Source organism: Crassostrea angulata, unplaced genomic scaffold (genome assembly GCF_025612915.1).
Source record: "Crassostrea angulata isolate pt1a10 unplaced genomic scaffold, ASM2561291v2 HiC_scaffold_24, whole genome shotgun sequence".
Classification (NCBI taxonomy): Eukaryota; Metazoa; Mollusca; class Bivalvia; order Ostreida; family Ostreidae; genus Magallana; species Magallana angulata.
In genome coordinates, this window is record NW_026441579.1 from 65,018 (window position 1) to 81,306 (window position 16,289).

Below are 16,289 nucleotides of genomic sequence, written 5' to 3' on the forward strand. Positions count from 1 at the left end.
TTTATTGAGAATTCACATAATAAATAATTTAATCTCCTAAAGATTTGAATTTTCTGTAAATTTACTTGCATGAAATTTAAACTTTTCCCAGCTTGAGATAACGGCACGTGTCAGACGACAAATAGCCCCAAGCGGGTCTGTCTTTCAATGTGTTACAGAATTTTATGCTCCGTGTAATTATATTTTGTTTATATTTTTATATATCACTTACCCTGTATATTTTGTGTATATTTTATTCATATCAAATGTTATTTTAATAATGTTATGTTCTTAATTTGTAGATAAATTATTTTATATATACGTTTTTAAAATAGAAAAAAAAAGAAAAAAAAGGGAATATTCAAATGTCACAATAATGATTTTACTTAATAATTAGTTAATATTATTTCTTATGTCGAAATCTTTAATTACTTATTTCTTTAATTTTCAAATTAACGTCAATTGTTAAATAAGCCTCACAGGACCGCTTAGTATTTTAATTACATAATTCAACCTGTTTTGACATCTTACCTGGCACCTGTGAGCGTTTTAATTACATAATTTGAACAGTGGTTATTAACACTAATTATAATGATTGTTACCTGTTCGTTTAATTTTTATCCACGCCCATAAGTAATTAAATATCCAATTATATTTTATATTTCGGGATTAACTTTATGGGCGTGACTTTGTAATTATCGTCGAAATAAAACCAAAAGGCCAAAAGCAAATTGTCACCTTTGACATTTGCGATCTAAATTAATAAACTTTATATTTTGGCCTTATTTCAATATTTGGTTTTATTTCGAAGGTAAATATATTTTCATTTTATGTTATTTTTAATTGTCAATTTTAAGAACTGTTTATATTGTGAGTTTGACCTTTGACATTTGCGATCTAAATTAATAAACTTTATATTTTGGCCTTATTTCAATATTTGGTTTTATTTCGAAGTCCCCGACGATCCTTTATTCCCCGGTACCTCAGCAAAGCGAGTACACAGGAAAAACCCAGGTAACAAGTGGTGGAGAACCGATTTAACACAGATCCATGGAATTCAAAGACTGGGATGTGAATTCAAACCTGATGTTTCTAAAGGACTATGTGACATTGCTATAAAAGGTCAGTCATTCAGGATGAAGTCAGGAACTGAAAGCTTCACTATGACGAAGTCCTATGGACATACTAGTACTAATATGGATACAGCTCAGGAAATGAGGAATCGAGTTTTTGACCATGGATAGTTACTGTTTTAAACCTATCACATTTTGTATCTTTTTCCATTCAGTCATGCAGTTTTGGAATATTTTTTTTATTACAATGAAATTTAGTTTAGATTAATTTCGAAGTTACTGTCCTTGGCAAAGGTAGGGAAACAAAATATTTTCAGATCAATCTACGTTCATTGCATTAGTTTATTTCTACCTAATATGACCTGATTACTTTGATAATTTCTGTGGTAATAGATCGCCCCATAAACTTCTCTGAGTTACATGTGCCTACCATCAAAATTTATTCTTTCCTACTATGAAATGTCTTTATTTTATACGTCAAACATTTAGTAGATCTTCTACTTTTCATAAGTGCTAGGGTTCTGATCAAACCCATGTAATTGGTTTTTCGTATATAATTCATTCATTCATACTTTGGCATCCTTTCTCAAACTTACCTATTTTCTTTGTAGGCAACATGTTCACCTTAGATTTGTTTTGTCTATGGCTAATATTTACAGTTAAAGAAATCGGTCGGGGTATTGAATATTTGTAATATCCTACATTCATATGTTTCATTCAAGGTTCCCAGTGCGCGAATCATAAGTTTATTTTACAGATTCCCAGTGCGTGAATCATAAATTTCATTCAAGATTCCCAGTGCGTGAATCATAATTGTAAATACAGATTCCAAGTGCGTGAATCAAATTTTCATTCAAGAATCCCAGTGCATGATTCATTGTTCATTTTCAGAATCCCAGTGCGTGATTCCTTATTCTAAATGCGTGATTAGTATTATGTCACGATGAATTACAAGTGTGTAAATTAATTGAGCACTCGTAATTCTGTTTTTCCAGCTTGTGATTATTATGTTACTAAATTTCGCTTCATATCCCCAATGTGTGGATCATACTTTCATATGCGTGAACTGTAGTTGTATTTTGATTTTCCAGTGCGTAAAGTAATTTAGAATTTGTAACATCGTTTTTGGTTCCTTTCATGCGTCAAGTGACAGTAACTATAGATTTAATCTCGACATTTAAATTCATCTTTAATTCCTATGTTCTTCTTAAGCTATATTCCTATTCTTTTAAAAGTTGATTACAAGTTTTATTTTCCATATCTAATCATATTGTTTTAATACATGATAATGCAAATCAATCATCGTGTTTATAGTACTTCGGTAGTCCTTTTTAATATGAATTATAATCGTGTTATTCTGTACTTGTCAATTTCACACGGAAGCGTTGAAGCAAAATATTTAACGGACATTATCGTGGCTTCCAATGCCTGATTTCCAATGGACAATTCGTTTATATAATAAACTACACGTGTGTCAAGAACTGTGCGATATGTTTCGAAGAAACTTTTTAAATGTGATTGTGATGGACATTCGCCATACAATGGCTAATAACAGTGTTTCACTTGAAGTATTTCTTCATATATATTCAGTGACGATTAATTTATTTCAATTCATGATATTATACTTTTCATTCAATATTTATACTAGTATTCATGTTTCAGAGTCGACTATTCCTTGGATTGCACATCGGAATTTCTATTGATGTGTATATCCCTTTTAGACATATGATGTTTTATTCTTTAATATGTCACATAATATGCTCTGCTCATTTATTTCCTTGTTTGTAAATATTGTGATGCCAGGAGGCATCAATTTGTTCGAGCAGGGGGAGCATTGTTACAGAATTTTATGCTCCGTGTAATTATATTTTGTTTATATTTTTATATATCACTTACCCTGTATATTTTGTGTATATTTTATTCATATCAAATGTTATTTTAATAATGTTATGTTCTTAATTTGTAGATAAATTATTTTATATATACGTTTTTAAAATAGAAAAAAAAGAAAAAAAAGGGAATATTCAAATGTCACAATAATGATTTTACTTAATAATTAGTTAATATTATTTCTTATGTCGAAATCTTTAATTACTTATTTCTTTAATTTTCAAATTAACGTCAATTGTTAAATAAGCCTCACAGGACCGCTTAGTATTTTAATTACGTAATTCAACCTGTTTTGACATCTTACCTGGCACCTGTGAGCGTTTTAATTACATAATTTGAACAGTGGTTATTAACACTAATTATAATGATTGTTACCTGTTCGTTTAATTTTTATCCACGCCCATAAGTAATTAAATATCCAATTATATTTTATATTTCGGGATTAACTTTATGGGCGTGACTTTGTAATTATCGTCGAAATAAAACCAAAAGGCCAAAAGCAAATTGTCACCTTTGACATTTGCGATCTAAATTAATAAACTTTATATTTTGGCCTTATTTCAATATTTGGTTTTATTTCGAAGGTAAATATATTTTCATTTTATGTTATTTTTAATTGTCAATTTTAAGAACTGTTTATATTGTGAGTTTGACCTTTGACATTTGCGATCTAAATTAATAAACTTTATATTTTGGCCTTATTTCAATATTTGGTTTTATTTCGAAGTCCCCGACGATCCTTTATTCCCCGGTACCTCAGCAAAGCGAGTACACAGGAAAAACCCTGGTAACAAATGACCCAATTAACTACACGCAAAGACCCGTGTTTTTACTGCAATTTTTAGATCCCTTTGTGCTCTGACTTTTAATTGATAAAACTGATCAACTCATAATTTAAACGATATGTGAACCCATAAATTGACAGTCAATAAAGATCACAAGACGATTTTGGCCAGCGTCGGAACATCTATACGGCTAACTAATGACTACCGACCAGTGCACAACCAATAATGTCTGTTCACTGTGAACAGTTCTTACAATTTAAGTCCAAAGTTGGACAAATTCTAGGCAATGAAAATCGCTCAGAACTAAATTTAATAATAATTATTCAAATGATTTTTTTTCATTCAAAGAATCCGCGTAAATATTTACCCGCGGATTAAATTGATATTGTGATTCAGCGGAATTATGACCCCGTGGAAAAAAATACGTCTACAGTAATCAAATCAAAGTTTGCCGAATCTTCCTGGAATTAAACATAGGTTGTAAATTTACTTTGTATAAAAACTTTCTTCATGGTTACTCAGTGTGAAACATTCTTTACCTTAGACGTTTTACTTTTCCACTAAGCATCCGCCTTCGTTGCCTTTCCTTAACACTACATCTAAATTCATCATGTTCATAAGTGATCATTCGTTCGCATTTCAAAATACTTAATGTCCGTATTCTCGGACTCCATGCTAGGAAATTTAGTTGGATATAAGCTACGTCATTCTTATCCATGTGCATGTTGTCGACTGCGTGCGGCTAAAGAAATTTTCACAATCGTTTTTAAAACGCTTTAAAGTTATACAATATAGGATATACATGTAATTTTTATACACAGACCTTAATTAATTTGTTTGCAAGTTTGTAACTAATGATTATTTCTTTATCGGCACCACTTATAATTTACTCAATTCACCCTCTCTCATTTCTTTCTCTCATTCAAGTCATGAGCGGCAATGTCTTAACTCCGCCCAGCTACGATCTGATTGGACAAAGGTCGGTCAAAACATTAGGTAGAAACTTTTCTGGAGTAAACCCCTATTAAGGTGGCTCTATACACCACTTTTTGATGACGCAGTACACAAAAAAGTAAATCTGGAAACATGCATTTCCGGTACTGGCTGATTTAAACTGAGGTGAATTGTATGGGAACCGTTATTTTGAAAAATTTGTTAAATGGATAGATTTAATTTGATAATTGGAAAATTCATTACTTACAAGTAATGTGGTATGGGACACCTTCACTTTGTATGGTATTATTTATCGAAATAAACAATAAAATCAAATATAAATTTTTAAAGAGTTTCTTTAGCATCATCGATATGTTACATCGTAGCGCAGTGGGTTAGTGGGTTCACTACAATCCAGTAGGTCATGAGTTCGATTCCCGTTGAGAACAATAAAATTTTTAACTTTCCAAAAATTTCTAAAACGTATTTTTTGGTTGAATACCGTGAAAGAAAATTCTAAACAGGTGAAAATATTTCAATTATAATATACTTTAATGCACATTAATATCGACACCTAACGGGGATGCGAGGGTTGCTTTGAATTTCTCTCAGTTGGGATACATAAATCCTATTAGCCTAGTCAATGTTCCCCTTTATTTATTTGACTTAGTTTTGCATTAAAGCGAATATATTCACTTATACAGGGCAAAGTCTATAATGAAATATGTATGTATTTATCATTCCAACATTATATTTAGGAAATTTTCTTCAACTCAGAAATGAAAAGTCCCCAAGGTGTTTGGGCCTTGGGACTTAGGAAGGATAACCCTTACATGAGGAACTTTCATACCAAATAAAATTTAAAATATTTTTTGTGTTTATTTGCAATGGTTTTCATTCAATTTTTTTATGTCACATTTATTAAAATACACTTTCTTATAACATCAAGCAACTTTTTCAGATGATTTGTCAACAGAGTAAGAAAATATGAAAAAATCTGTTTTGAGGAAATACTAAAAAAAATTGCAATAATAACATTTTTGAATGTTAGGAAGTGTTATATTTTTTTTATGTGTCCGAAGGTAATATCCATCATATGACAAAATAATATCTCTCAATTTGTTGATAGCTGTCTTTTTAAAAAATATTTTACAAAAACACGAAAAAACATTAAAAATTTCTTTAAAAATACCTATAGTATCCCTATCGTCATTTTAATATTTGATAAGTATATGTTTTGTGGTCTTCTATTGAAAATTGGAATAAACTGTGGGTGTATAGAGCCACCTTAAACGCTTCAGTGTACTTCGCTGTAACTTAAACGATCATGTTTTGATAAGCATATATATATTTTTTAATTTATTTACATCGATAACTCTTACTGAGACCATTCGACTTTGTACAAGCAGCACACATAATTTCGGACATCGGGTGTCTCCTGCACCTGGCTGAACCTGTCAATCAAACTCTGTGTATTTGTTTTCATTGGGTGGTCAAGCGTCTCTTTTTTTGTCAATAGCCAATGGAAAATTAATGACTTCAATGTAATCGGAATCAGTATTTGATGAAGCATCCATTTGAATGACAAACAATTTATTAATTATCTGAAAATTATTTAAACCACTGTTAACGGAAAACCAAGAGTCTCAGAAGTAATTAACACACATGGATTTGCCTACAATGTACACAGTCATGCAATTACTAGTAATTATTATGGGAATCTTTACGCATGGTTCTTAATTCGAACAGATTATAATAATCTATACACTGTACACTGTTACACATGTACGAAGCGCCGGTAATATATACGAATATTGAGTCAAAAAATTAAATCATTTTTATTTCTTGTTCTTTTCAATACAATGTGAAATTACTTTCAGAAAATATTCCGAAATACTAATTACAACTTTCTTTTTTTTTGTAATCATTTGAATTTTTTCTGAGGTACATATACATATATGTACTTAACATACTTATTTACGCGCGAATGATACGACATAGGTAAAAAAATAATCGGTTGTTCGTAGAATTTAATTGAATTTAATTTTAAATATTTTTGAACATTATCAATGTAAATAATATCAGGTGTATTTACTGTTTGTGTTTTTAAATCGTAATCTCTGAAACCAATAAAAATACTAATGTTAGCAGAAAAATCAAATCCCGCCGAATACTGAAAAACCGATTTCAGTTTGCAATCATACGTATTTTATTTTTGGTATTGACTATTGAGTTACGGTCTGGATGATTTTATTATTCATTATTTTATGTAAAAGCACCATTCCAACTGTTACTCAATTATATAAGGGGCTATATATGTTCCGAGCTGTGTGCGCTGAAGCGACACAAGATTCTCGGTCGCACGTGGCGATTGAATTTACACAGACTGACCGAATAAACAAACGGGTGGGAAAGTGAAACAAAATGTTACACATGAGAAGAAGCCACCAAAAATGATTTTCGATAGATCTTGATATCGTTTTGACAATTAAAAAATTCCAGCGCGAGCTCCTGTAAGCGGGGGGGGGGGGGGGGGGGGGAGGGGGGCAGCAATGAGTTCGCTTCTACAAAGAAACGCACGACCATGTAGAAAAACTACAGAAGTGATAAATATGTGACCGATAGAATCTAATCTAAAGTTGTTTAAAATTCATGTGAAATTTAAAAAAAAATTCATCGAATGCCTCAATTCAGGACATTTTTTTATCGTGCTAACACCTACCGCAAACATGTTACATGGAACTTTGATTATAATTTGATTTTTAAACTACCTTGTACGCTATCTATAGATCAATGCTTAATCAACTGTACAAGTTGACGAGTATCCCATTCGATTGTAAACAATCCATTAAAACCTGCAAGGGACTTATTCATGTACATTCGTCATATATCTCCTACTGCTGAATTCATTTGGTTGCTCATCTTTGTATGCCTATACTGATTGTGATATATGCTGTGGCTTAGATTGTATTGTAACTAACTTTATTCGTCCAACAATTCACTCCGTATGTCCGAGTCACAGAAAAGAGCACTACAAGATCTCTCTAAATCTTTTATTGAGGTCGATCGATCACCCAAAAAATCAAAAGAAGGTTCCCTTCACGAAAGTGATCTGAACACAACACCTGCTGGTCAACCATCACCTCCAACGCCCATAGGCATGTCAACACCAGCTGATCCAAACCTTCAGTTAGATCCGAGCACCCATGGTCAGTCCTCCCACCCACAATATGTAACCATCTCGGCAGATGACATAAAAAGAATAGCAAAGGCGGTCAGAGAGGCCATCAAAGACTCTCTCCGCGATGAAATTTCTAACATGATTGAGGAAAAGACTGAGCCATTCTAAACGAAATCGAACAACTTCAAAGAGATAACATGAATCTACGTAGAGATCTAGACGAGCTTGAGCAGTATGGTCGACGTCCGCTCATAAGATTATCCGGCATTCCTGAATCTAGTTCAGAAGATACTAAGGCCCAAATACTTGACGCGACTTCCAAGGCAAAGATTAAACTTTCTCCCGACGAGATTGTAAACTCACACCGCGTTGGACACCCAAAGAGACAAAGAGCTGGACCCCGTCAAATTATCGCGAGACTCAACTCGGTCGATACCAAATTCCGCATCTTACGCAGTTCCAAGTTATTCCAGAACAACGTTCAAACCAAGGGAATTTCGGTAAGCGAAAACCTCACAAAGTATAGAGACAAACTACTGTATCTGTGCAGGCAGTTATGTCGCAACGGTGAGCTGAAGAAGGCATGGTCATCAAATGGGAAGATCTCCGTCAGGGACAACTCTGATAGAGTACACCACATACGCACGGAATCGGACCTTGTCCCATTCGGCCACGTACCGCCCACCACGAGTTGTAGTCTGGGCCACACCCGTCCGAATTGGTACCAAATTCGACCATCAATATACCTAATCCAATGTTACTGAGTTGTGTATTATAACAATATGTGAACTCATTTCATTATCGCATCATTTACATATATAACACAATATATAACCCTAATGAATACAGCATACTGATATTTGATTATATGTTATATATACTTCCACATTCATATACACTCTTGTTCCATGCGCAAACCTCTCCATGGTGTTTTTGTATATATTTCACACAGAGACTTTCTCTGTTTGTGAATATGATTAAGTTGGGGAATAGCTTGGTAGGATGCCACTCGGCTTTCTACTGGTTGCTAATGGAAAAGAGAAACAATTCCGTAAAATTAAAACAAGTTCTTTATTCTTTAGACGTCGGATGGAAAGTGAATTAAAACAAAAACATATTTCGAAACACCCTGTAGTAAAACACCGCAATACGAGAAAGCGAGCTCGTTTTTACGCTTATAATCTAAGGATCGATAATTCCGCATATATTACTTAGCTGACGAATTTCTACCGATTCTTAAATTCACCTTCTCGCACTGAAGAGTTCACTACAGGTTTACAATAATTACGCGGCGAATTCAAACTTTATAAAAACAGCATTTAACAGCATAGAAATTCAATAATAAAAATCACACATTTAAACGAAATGAAGCAAAATTATGAATCATGGCATAATAAACAATGACGCGAAAATTCTTTTATAGAAATGAAAACTAAAATTCTGGAATGACAAATTCATAGTTCCGCCGAATAATAAGAAATATATAGTTAATCAATGTTCTTAAGTATTTTAAACAAAACAAACTAAAATTTATCAAAATTAGCAACAGAAAAAAAAAAATAATAAAATAATATAATGAAAACCTTAAATACTGAAAATAGATAACATTTCATTCAAGCTTACCTAATGGAAAAGAGAAACAATTCCGTAAAATTAAAACAAGTTCTTTATTCTTTAGACGTCGGATGGAAAGTGAATTAAGTAAATTCACCAACCATCCGGCTTAATTTGGAATTGCTCTCATTGACCAATCAGGATACTTGATTTAAATGCTAGCGGGCTAATTTCACAGAATTTCTTCTACGAGCTGACACTGATTACTAAAGGCCAAAAAGGTGATATAGTCAATTAGATGAATTTCGATGTACGTATGATAACAAAGAGAAGATTAAGTAAAGCCGAAATGAGTAAATAAGTTTTCTGACGTAATGAAAATAGAATAATCTTCGCGAGTCGCTAAAGTGTCGCTCTGATAACACAAAGAATTTATCTTCAAAGGTTTGCCTGAACGAGGAATTTGTCAGTTTATTTAACAAATTAACTTATTGTCCGCCAATCTGTCGTAACTAAATAATTTCCAGAAAAGTGTCAAATTGTTTAGATGCCATGGTTATACAATTAAAAAGTAAAACGCTACCAATAAATTTCCTCGATTAAGAAATAAAGTTTAACTGTTAACAGTGAGAAAAAAACAAAGCATTTAAAATAAGTAAAATTTAAATGATTTTGAAATAAAAATTGTAACTCTAAAATGCTAAAAATAGAAAAATTAACTTGTGCTGAGTTAACACTCAGAAATTATAACCTGTTACATTAAAGTTTTAAAATTCAGAGAATTTAAAACTATCTATAACAATTTCTTGTTATAGATAGTTTTAAATTCTCTGAATTTTAAAACTTTAATGTAACATATATATTTTGCTTTTTTGCAATCTCCTGTCACTTACAATTACTTTTTAACAGTTCAAAGGATGTGTTTTTTGTACATGCTGATCACGCTTACTGTGTTCTTGTTTACCTGTTAAAACCTGCTCTGGTTCGTTCCAATATGTATGTACGTATAAAATACCACCCACCTATCACCTAGATGGGAGTTGATATATCTTCTTACCGAGCCAGAGTAGGTCTTTTTTACTGTATTTGTATCCGTACTAAACATAATTTAAGTCTTATTGATATTATTTGCATTAATATTATGCTGCAAAACGGTATTTGTTCGCTACCAGCCGTGCTGTTAACCCATATGTTTTATGGAATTAGTACACACAAGGACATGAGCGTCCTAATGAAATCATCGCCCCGCAATGTTAAAACTCACTCAAATACATGTATATTTTCTAGCCAACACTCTGTCTCAGTCTCTTTTATATTCAACGCTTTGTTGTGTTTATTATATATTTTCTGTTTGAATATACTGTCTGGGGATATCGAAACTAACCCTGGCCCTTCACCCACTGAACATCTTGATCACTACTCGGATTCCTCGAGTTTTACCTCCCATAGCTCAACATTTTCTGCAACTTCTTTTTCTTTTGTTCATTTAAATGTACAAAGTATAATCCCTAAGCTTGATTTGTTAGAAACTGAACTATTCAACCACAGCATTTTATCATTCACAGAAACTTGGCTTGCAGACAACCTAGTGAACTCTGAAATACATCTAACAAACTTTCAGCCCCCATTCTGTTACTGCAGAAACACAGGTACCCTAGGCGGTGGAGTAGCTGTATATGTCAAAGATCACATATTTGCCAAACGTAGAGCTGATCTTGAAATCCCTACGGTTGAATGCGTTTGGATTGAATTTGTAGTCCAAGGACAAAAATACCTTTACGGCACATTCTATCGTCCACCTAACTCGCCTGCCTCTTTGTGGGATGACATTGAATTGTCGCTTGATCTTGCCTACAACACTAATATAACAAACATCATAATTACAGGTGACTTCAACGCAAACCTATTTGTTTCCAATAGTAATTCGAACCGTTTACAAGACATTTTTCGCTTGTATGGTATGTCGCAGTGTTTAACTGAACCTACACACTTCACCGAACATTCTTCTTCCCTACTAGATATTATCGCTATCAGCAGTCCAAATATACTTGCCAAATCCTCTGTCGGAGAAAACTTCTTGGGCCAATATTCTCGCTATCACTGTCCCATTTATGGTCTTCTTAGTAAACCGCTCTCTTCTTCAACATGCTTTCGGCGAGACATATGGCTATTCAACCACGGTAATTACCATGAATACCGTGAAAGATTAAATTCAATTGACTGGGATGAAATACTGCTGGAATTAGACATAGACGCTTGTATTGAGAAAATCAATCAAATTGTCATTCACGAGGCTAAAATGTGTATCCCATACAAGACGGTAGTCATAAGACGTCATGACCCTCCTTGGTTCTCAAACTCTCTAAGAAAATTAATTCGGAAACGGAAACGCCAACATTCTAAAGCGAAATGTTCCAACGATCAACAAGATTGGGCCAAATTCAGAGTTATAAGAAACCATACCGTCAATGTCATACGCAATGCAAAGAACGATTATTTTAAAAAATTATCAACCGATATCAATAATTGTAAGGGTTCGCAAAAATGGTGGAAGTTAATTGGAAGATTAACTAAATCAAAGTCTAAAACTGGAATACCTCCCATCATCGACAATGAGCAAGTATATGAAAATGATACGGACAAAGCTAATCTATTCAATTCTTTCTTTTGTAAACAGTCTAACATAGATGATTCGTTAGCTGTGTTGCCTCCCTTACATAACAATTTTACACCTATTGAATTCCTCTCTTCTCTTGTCATAACTGATGAAGACGTAAAGAAAATGCTGATCCATCTTGACACAAGTAAAGCTTGCGGTCCTGATCTCATGAATCCAAGGCTCCTCAAAGAAGCTGCGTCTATTCTGTGCTATCCTTTAACTAAGCTTTTCAATAAATCTCTCAGTACTCCTTATTTTCCAGCCCCTTGGAAAATGGCCCACGTCATTCCTATTCATAAAAAAGGAAATACCAACGACTTAACCAACTATCGTCCAATCTCCCTTCTTTCTATTACTGGCAAAATTTTAGAACGATGTGTCTACAATCTGATTTACGAATATTTTCAGAAATTCAATATCATTTGTGAAAATCAATCAGGCTTCAGACCTGGTGATTCCACAGTAAATCAATTAATAGATATCACCAATGACATAGGCAAAGCTCTTGACTCCGGAAAAGAAATCAGAGTTGTATTTTGTGATATTAGCAAAGCTTTTGACAGAGTATGGCACAGAGGCCTACTGTACAAACTTGCAAAAGCGGGGATATCTGGTTCATTATTAAAGTGGTTTGAAAGTTATTTGAACAACAGAAAACAACGAGTAGTTCTCAATTCGGAAAAGTCAGACTGGGGTTATATAAACTCCGGTGTGCCACAAGGATCTATATTAGGGCCTTTACTCTTTCTAGTTTATATTAACGATATTGTTTCCGATATTAAATCATCTATTAGACTGTTTGCCGATGACACAACGCTATACGTTATTGTTGATGACCCTAGGTCAGCTGGACATGTTCTTAACAGTGACTTAGAAAAAATCAATATATGGGCTAAACAATGGCTTGTTACCTTCAACCCAACCAAAACCGAGTCTCTCCTCATAACTAACAAAAAACACAGGAATCAACATCCGAATTTATACTTTAATGGAAGTCTAATACAAGAAGTGTCTACGCATAAACATCTTGGATTAAACTTCTCAAACAACGGACAGTGGGCAATGCACATAGATGATATAGTTAGAAAAGCCTCCTCGCGTCTACAAATCTTAAGAAAACACAAGTATGAGCTTAATCGTAAATCATTAGAAACTCTTTATTTTTCGTACATTCGACCAATTCTTGAGTATGCCGACGTCATCTGGGATAATACTACAGCTGAACTAGCACAAAAGGTAGAACACATTAATATTGAAGCAGCCAGAATCATCACAGGAGCAACTAAGTTAATCAGCATCCAAGATCTCTATACAGAAACGGGATGGGAAACCCTTCAAAGTAGGCGTCGCAACCATAAGATTTTGCAGTATCACAAAATAGTTCACGGTTTCGCACCACCTTACCTCACCAGCCTAATCCCCCCGAGAGGTAGCGATACTCACAATTATCCTACAAGAAATGCAGAACGTATCACTCAGGTCAAATGCAACACAATGTACTACCAAAACTCATTTCTTTCATCAACAACCAAACTCTGGAATAATCTCTCTTCTGCCACGAAACAAAATCCTTCCCTATCAAACTTAAAGCGCATACTGCATACCAAAAACATAATTCCCAACTACTATTACTTCGGTCACCGTAGAGAACAGATTCTTCATACCAGGCTTAGACTAAAATGCAGCACTTTAAAGCATCACCTTTTCAGTCGCATTATAGTTAATAACCCACTCTGCACATGCGGTAAACCCGAAACTAACGAACACTATCTTCTTGAATGCCCCCTATATACCAATGCAAGAATGTTGCACCTGGATACTATACCTTTCCAAACTGACGTCTACATATTACTATATGGGGATACAAATCTTTCTTCAGCAAATAATGAAACAATTTTCAAAGCAGTTCACAAATTTATTTCAGCATCAAAACGTTTTCAAACATAAACATTTCTCACACATCCTACATCTTTCCTATTATCTTACTCACCCTGCATCTTATTTTTTTCCCATAACATATTTTTTTCATACACATTATTTGTTTAGACGTAAATTTTTCGTAAACGTGATTACAAAGACATTCCAACCTGGGCACTTCAGTGATTTATAATTTGTAAATTATATTTAAGGAAACGGATTAATATAAGTGTTTACTTGTTTCCGAATCCTTGCCTAATTAAGCATCATTGTATATATGTTGTACGTTGTATTCATAATAAACTATGGTTTACACTAAGTTTAATGAATTTATCTTTTCATCTTAAACGAATATAATAGTTGAAAACATAATGAAATATAGTTGTGTCCGTGCAAAATATGAAACATGAACGCGTGATATAAGGTATATGTAGAAGAACACGAACCGACCGCGGATTACTTGTCCACTCGCGCTGGTTCTCCTCAGCCATGTGCGAGGGACGATCATCATTTAAAGGTTTACTATTTGTGTGTGTGAAGGGGGGGGGGGTTAAAAAATTATTTGTGCAGTTTTTAAAATATTTTACATAAACAAACTAACCATTAATTTATGTCTTACGATGTTTACGATTTGTGGTAATATCGCTCATTAATATTCATTTACACTCAAATGTTCAATTGAATAAATACAAGATGGACAAACTTTTATAGCATTAAATAATACAGTTCCTGTTTTTACGGCTATATTAACTCAAACACGTTCATATGCATGTAAGTGTGCGTCGCGGTGTGAGAATCTTGTGTATTAAATAACCGCTTAATTACCGCTAGGTAGTGCAGCCGTGGCTGATCTCATCGGCCGTGGGCGAAGGATATATTACGTAAAGGTACATGTACAACGCACAGACAGGCACAGCTCAGAACCCAGGAAGATTTGAAAAGTTTGCAGTATAATGACCATACTCTATCAAATAAAAGTTATTTATTTTAAACTTAAAACCCACAATTGATCTGTGTCCATTATTGCTTTAGATTGAGAATGACATTGCTTTTATCAATTAACTGAACGATTTCTTAATTGACACCCAATCGTTTAATCCATAGAAAAATTATGTGTAATCAAAACGAAAGCAATTCTTGAGTTCGCGGCTATATAAACTCATACATGTATATGAGAGACACAGCTCTCGTGTATTAGATAACCGCTGACCGCTAGGTAGTCCAGCCGCGAGCATGGTGACCGATTTTCTCGGCCGCGGGCGAGGGAGAGCTTACGTAATGGTACACACACACACACAGAGCTCTGATTCAAGGTAGATTTTAAATGCATGGAGTTAATAAATAAAATGTAATGCATAGAATTGTTTAATTCCATATTTTGTGGTTTAATAGAAAAGAAAAAGAATGTTTTGTTTTCCAATTGCCGTTTTTAATGATTGTGCACTATAAGAACTTAACAACAATGACTTAAACTCCTTAAAAAAAAAGCATGTACTCCAACAACAACAACAAAATTCTTATAAATTAATGCCTCTTGTATAAACCAGCATACTTTCTGCGGCAACTTTATGCTAGTTGTACGCACAAAGACTTTCGTTAACTTGTCAAATGAAAACAGGTACATGTCAACATGTAAAGCTTTTTACACTCATACTACACAAATCACTTACAAAATAATATTGTTACAACTTTTATGAGATCCCAACAAACAACTTTTCCAGCGACAGCCATATCAAAATCCTAACCGTTTTTGAGTTATTAAGCAAAAACTTTTAGGAGCTATTGGCCCTTAATTTAAGGGGCCAGCCCTTTTTTATTGGTGTCAAATGAAAGCCCTTGATATGCTGCACAACTTTTATTCTACACGTCTTAACAAAATATTTTTTGTTAAAAAGATATAAAGGAAAATATGTCGAAATTTTTGCACCTTTTTTAATCCTGTTTTTTGACCCCCTACCTTTTCCTAAATAAAAAACGTAATCTAAAAACAAAAACCGATGTGCGCCACTACAATGTCTCTGCTATTCAAATTCGTTGGATTCCCATTCCCTGCTATCATAGTCTCGGAGCCTTTGTCTGGAAACCAAAGGCCCTAAAAAAAATTTAAAAGGGGAATAACTCGTTAACGGGAAGGGAATTCTAACTTTTATGAATTGATGAAGATAGTGTTTTGTAAAGTCCATTAGCCCTGAAAATTTGAGCATAAACCGTTCAGAAATGAGCACGATATGAAGCCTCAAAGTTCGCGTCTAGGAAGAAAAAAAAAAAATCTTCATTATCTTTCCCCGCACAATAATAGAAAGGTCTTCCGTTGGAAA